This window comes from Triticum aestivum, chromosome 5B, assembly GCF_018294505.1.
Source record: "Triticum aestivum cultivar Chinese Spring chromosome 5B, IWGSC CS RefSeq v2.1, whole genome shotgun sequence".
Lineage (NCBI taxonomy): Eukaryota > Viridiplantae > Streptophyta > Magnoliopsida > Poales > Poaceae > Triticum > Triticum aestivum.
In genome coordinates this window covers 55,143,316-55,149,824 of record NC_057807.1, presented here as the reverse complement: position 1 = coordinate 55,149,824, position 6,509 = coordinate 55,143,316, and positions in this window count along the sequence as shown.

Genomic DNA, 6,509 nt, shown 5'->3' with positions numbered 1-6,509 from the left:
CCTTCAATATTCTTTCATGAATTGTTCAAGTGACCAATTCTGTGTTTGCTAACTTTCAATAATTTTACTACCTATACTTATTGTGTGTGAAGTCATTACTCCCCATGTTATAAGCATATGAAACATATATATAATTTCATATTTATGATATTCAATTCATTCAACCATTTACCCATAGGATATACGTGAAGCACGTGAGTAAATGACAACTACTCCAAAAAGATATAAGTGAAGAGCACTGAGTAGTCAAATAATTAACTAGCCATGGGAGGATTCTTTTTCATTCAAGATTTCAGATCCAATGATTTTATCCAAACAGCAATTAAAATTTAAAAAACACTCTAAGCAAAATACATATCATGTGATGAATAAAAATATAGCTCTGAGTAAGGTATACCAATAGTTTTGAAGACGAAAGAGGGGATGCCTTCTGTGGCATCTCCAAACTTAGGCTCTCGAGTCTTCCTTGAATATTACCTTGGGGTGCCTTGGTATTACCCAAGCTTTGGGTCTTTCCACTCCTTATTCTCCTCTTATCGATATCTCACTCAAAGCTTGAAAACTTCAATCACACAAAACTTAACGGAGCTTCGTGAGATGGGTTAGTATGATAAAGAGTAAACCATTCACTTTGGTACTGTGAAAGACAAGATTCATAATTTTTCTCACACAATGCCTACTGTACCATATCATTTCTACAATTTTGTATTGAGAACTATAAGCCATAGAAACTAGAAAACAAGCAAACTATGCAATGAAAACAGAATCTATCAGAAACAGAACAATCTGTAATGATCTGAACAGCAACCATACTTATGCTACTCCAAAAATTATGAAATAAATTGGTGGACATGAGGAATTTGTCTATTAACCTTTTTAAAAAATAATCAACTCAAAATCACTCTTCTGTAAAAAAAATGACAGCTAATCTCCTAAGCACAAAGTTTCTGTTTTTAGAGCAAGATCACATTAACTTTCACCCAAGTCTTCCCAAAGATCTTATTTGGCATTTTATTGAAAAAAGCTATAAAACATGATTAATACAGTATCTTAATCAAGTGAACACACAAAAACAGTAAGGGTAAATATTGGGTTGTCTCCCAACAAGCGCTTTTGTTTAATGCATTTTAGCTAGGCATGATGATTTCAATGATGCTCACATAAAAGATAAGAATTGAAATATAAAGAGAGCATCATGAAGAATATGACTAGTACTTTTAAACCTAACCCACTTCATATGCCTAGGAATTTTGTGAGCATACAATTTATAGGAACAAGGATCAACTAGCATAGGAAGGCAAAACAAGTATAACTTCAAAACTTTAAGCACATAAAGAGAAAACTTGATATTATTGCCACTCCTACAAGCATATATTCCTCCCTTATAATAATTTTCAATAGCATCATGAATGAGTTCAACAATATAACCATCACATAAAGCATTCTTTTCGTGATCTACAAGCATAGAAATTCCACATAAGCAAAATTCTTCTCATTCGCAATACTAGGAGCAAACTCAACAACATAACTATCATGTGAGGCATAATCCAATTGAAAATTAAAATGAGGATGTCACATCCCTAGCTTCTGGTGCTGTCTAGTGTTGCATCTTGCTTGCATCATGTTTAAATTTTTGAAACTTGAACTGAGGAATTTTGGAAGCCTCAAAAACTTAAACAAAGAGGGGCAAAGAACCCTGGAAAATGCATTCAATGTTCCAAAATGGCCTTAAATAATGTTGGTTATATTTTGGCAAGGGTTTTGCACCAAACCAAAAATAATGAACATTTTGAGGAATATTTTGAGCACTGAATTTAATTCATTATTGTATTTGAATTTGGAATTATATTCATAATATATGGGATATATTTTCAAATAACTCTGAAATGCTTTATGTGCTGTTGGAAAAGTCCATCTAGCAAATAAAAATATTCAGAGGAGTTTTTGGCATTATTTGAATTTGTTTAAATTCAAAACAATGCCAAAACAAATTTAAAAAAAAAATAGAAAATAGAAATATAAAAAAAAGAGAGAGAGAGCCCACCTGGACTTACCTGCTGCTCACCTCTCAGCCAACCGGCCCAGCTCCTGTGCTGGCAGCCCACCGGTGCGGCCCAGCCCACCAGGCGTCCCCTCCTGTCGTCTTCCCCGCGCCAGTAGGCAGCGCGCGTGGCCGACGGGCGCCGACGCTGCCTCGGCCACCTCCTGCTTCCCCGGCCACCTCCTGCTTCCACCGCGACGCCACGGCCCTTCTAGCATCGCCACGCAGCCCCTGGCTCCCTCTCTGTCACCCTCCTCGCTCCTCCCCCCTCCTCTGTTTCTTGCACGCAGCCACCGAGCGGAGCTCGTCGCCGCCGTCCACTGCCACCATGGCCACCGGGCCTCCCTCGCTTCCCCGACTAGCCCACAAGCTCCGCCACTCCGTACTCGACCCACCTCACCGAGCCACGCCCCTCCAGGAGCCCCCGAAGCGCCGCCCCGACGTTTTTCCCCTCCTCGGAACGGCCGGTCGCCGTCGCCCGATTCGTCGGCTCCGGACCGTCCCCGGCCTCGTCCCCGCCTCGAATGGATCCGCTGTGAGCCTCCGCTGCTTCTCCTGTGCTCGCCCCCTCCGTTCTCGCCCCCTAGCCCCATCTCCCACCACGGCCGAGAGCTTCTCGCCGCCGGCCATGGCGCGACCGTGGCCACAGCCACCGCAGCCCGTTCCCGAGCCCACCATCGTCATCAGCACGATCGCATGAACCCGTAGACACCCACAACGCCTCCTCCCGTGCTCTGTAACGCCACCCCGAGATTGCCCGAGCTCCGGCAGCCGCAAAAGAGCTCGCCGCCGGCAGCTTCGGCCACCCCAACCTCCGCCACCGCCACCGTTGGATGCGCCACTCCACCCTCTCCCCGTAGCTGCTCCCTGCGTGCCAAAAGAGCCCCTGTAGTTGGTTCCCGACGCGCACCACCGCGTCTGGCCTCGCCGGCGTTATGTCGCCGGTGGGTTTGACCCCGTTGATTACTGACCATGTGGGCCCAGTTTGACCTCCCCTGGCTCACTGACAAGTGGGGCCCATCCCTGCTAATTCGGGTTAGGATTAGTTTAACTTAATCAACCTCTGTTAGTTAACCCCCTGACACTGACCAGTGGGCCCCAGCGCCACTAATTCTTAATTAGAATTAAAACTAACCCCTGTTAAACCCTCCTGTCACTGACGTGTGGACCCCACACGTCAGGTTTGACCCCAGCCAGCCGCAGTTGACTGCTGACGTCATGCTTACTCAATGCTGACGCAATATATATATTTCTGGATTTAAATTAAATCAGGAAATTCCAGAATATATTTTAAACTTCAAAAATTCATAACTTTTATTCTGTAACTCCAAATTAAATAATTTATATATGAAAAATTATCAGAAAAATTCAAGGAATCCATCTGTACCATTTTCATGCATGTTAGAACAACTTATAGCTGCTGTTTAGCACAAATCAATTAAATGGCATTTGAATAATCACATATGGAGTTTGAATTTGAATCTTGTATTCAAACCAACTTCATTTAATCTGTTGCTAGTTGCATTAGCTCAAAACACATTCATATTGCCATGTCATGAGCATGCATCATATTGTGCATTGCATTGATTGTGTTCCTTTTTGTGTTGCCGGTAATTGTCCCCTCTCGATAGACGCGATACCGATGACGTGATCGTTGACACTGATGAAGACTCAATGTTATCTTCAGAAGTGCCAGGCAAGCAAAACCCCCTTGTTCATTTTGATAAAATCCCACTCTCTCGCTCCTGCTCTCTTTTACTGCATTAGGACAACAACGACATTTTGTTACTTGCTGCGGTAGCTGAACCCCTTTATCCTTTGCATGACCTGTCATTGCCACAGTAAATAGATGAAACCCACTAGCATGAGTAGGAGTTGTTTGAGCCCTGATGTGCCTACTCATTCATGCTTGTTGTCATGCCTGCTATTGCTTAGAGTTGAGTCAGGTCTGATTCATCGGGGATGAATCAGAGGCGTGTGAACATGTCCTACTGTGTGTGAGCTAAGTGTGTGAACACGATTTGGTAAAGGTAGCGGTGAGAGGCCATGTAGGAGTACATGGTGGGTTGTCTCATTGCAGCCGTCCTCAGAAACTGAGTTCTGTGTTTGTGATCCATGATTCAGCTACTACCACGCATTGGGCCCGAAACCAATGGACCCTCTCGGCTTCTTGATCACCCTTGTCCTCTGTCCAGGAGTTGCAAGTAGTTTCTGGTGTTTGTAGTATGCTGGAGGTCGTGCGCAGCGCTGACCGTAGGGGTGGGCTGTGATGCGGTAGGCACGTGGCACGGTGTACCGGGCGCCCGTTTGGTGTCTCGGGAACCCTGTTCACATCGTTTGGGGCTGTGAGCGAAACTCCGGCCGGATCTCCTCATGGATGGAACCCGAATAGGCAATAAACCTGGACTAGAGACTTGAGTGTTTAGGTAGGCCGTGGCCGACACCCACGTTGGGCTTCCGCTTGAAGGTTGCCGAGTACATGTCGTGTAAACGGCGGTAAGTGGTGAGAGCGTGTGTGAAGAAGTACACCCCTGCAGGGTTAACATCATCTATTCGAATAGCCGTGTCCGCGGTAAAGGACTTCTGGGTTGCTTATATCAGTTCATAGACAAGTGAAAGTGGATACTCTAAAATACGCAAGATAAGCGTGAGTGCTATGGATGGCGTTCTCGTAGGGAGACGGGAGCGGATCCATAGTGGTGTATTGATATGGTGAATATGTGGACTCGTGTGCGCCACCTCAAAAGAGTTACTTGCAGTCATAGTTCAGGATAGCCACCGAGTCAAAGCTGGCTTGCTGCAGTTAAACCCCACCATCCCCTTTGTTGATAATGATGCATATGTAGATAGTTCTGATGTAAGTCTTGCTGGGTACATTTGTACTCACGTTTGCCTATTTTAGTCGTAGTTCAGGATAGCCACCGAGTCAAAGCTGGCTTGCTGCAGTTAAACCCCACCATCCCCTTTGTTGATAATGATGCATATGTAGATAGTTCTGATGTAAGTCTTGCTGGGTACATTTGTACTCACGTTTGCCTATTTTATGTTTTTGCAGAGAGACTTCGGTCTCGCTAGTAGTTCCACGTGGACTTCGACGTTTAGCTTGATACCTCAGCTACGATCTTGTGCCCTCGGCAGGATCTGATAGATAGTCAGGCTTCTCAGCCTTTTTCATTTATAGATGTCTGTACTCAGACATGATAGCTTCCGCTTGTGCTTTGACTTGTATGCTCTGATTGTTGGGTCATGAGACCCATGTTTGTAATGCCTCGCTCCTCGGAGCCTATTGAATAAAATACTTGAGTCGTAGAGTCATGTTGTGATGCCATGTTGTATCTGCACATATCGAGCATATTGTGTGTATGTTATTGAAATGCTTGGTATGTGTGGGATCTGACCATCTAGTTGTTTATCTTTAGTAGCCTCTCTTACCGGGAAATGTCTCCTAGTGTTCCCCCGAGCCATGGTAGCTTGCTACTGCTCCGGAACACTTAGGCTGGCTGGCATGTGTCCTTCTTCGTTCCTGTGTCTGTCCCTTCGGGGAAATGTCACGCATTGAGTACCGGAGTCCTGTTAGCCCGCTACAGCCCGGTTTACCGGAGTCCTGCTAGCCCAGTGCTACAGCCCGGACCCACTTGCTGATGACCGACACGTTCGAAGCTGGGTCATGGATGCCTGTCCTTGTAAGTCTGTGCCACTTTGGGTTTACGACTAGTCATGCCAGCCCGGGCTCTTTATCATATGGATGCTAGCGACACTATCATATACGTGAGCCAAAATGCGCAAACGGTCCCGGGCAAAGGTAAGGCGACACCCGTGGGGATACCGTGCGTGAGGACGCAAAGTGATATGAGGTGTTACCGGCTAGATCGATGTGACATCGAGTCGGGGTCCTGACAGAGGATGACAAGTTTGATGGTTATCATATTCCCTTATAGTATCCATGCCATCACAATAACAATCATAGGTACCAACTTTGTTCTCATAATCAATTGGAGCCTCTTCCGAAATAGTGGAATCATTACTAACTAAAGTCAAGACCTCTCCAAATCAACTTTCATAAATATCGCACTAAGATTCAACACCCTCCAAAATAGTGGGATCACTAATTCCTAAAGTTGACACTCTTCCAAACCCACTTTTGATGATAGTATTATTAATACTCCAGAAGATATAAAGTGAAGTTCATGGAGCATTCTACAATTAATATAGACTAACCAATACCCAAGCTCAAAATATATAAGTGAAGCACACGAAGCATTCTATAAAACCATACTCAAAAGATTTAAATGAAGCACAAAGAGCATTCTATAAGATCATACACAAAAGATATAAGTGAAGTACATGAATCATTCTCTAAATCAATTAAGGGCTATCTCATACTAGCATGGTTCCTAAAGAAAAAGAAAAACACAAAGGACACAAATCATGTGAACAAAAACCGAGGTATACCGATAATTGTTAAAGA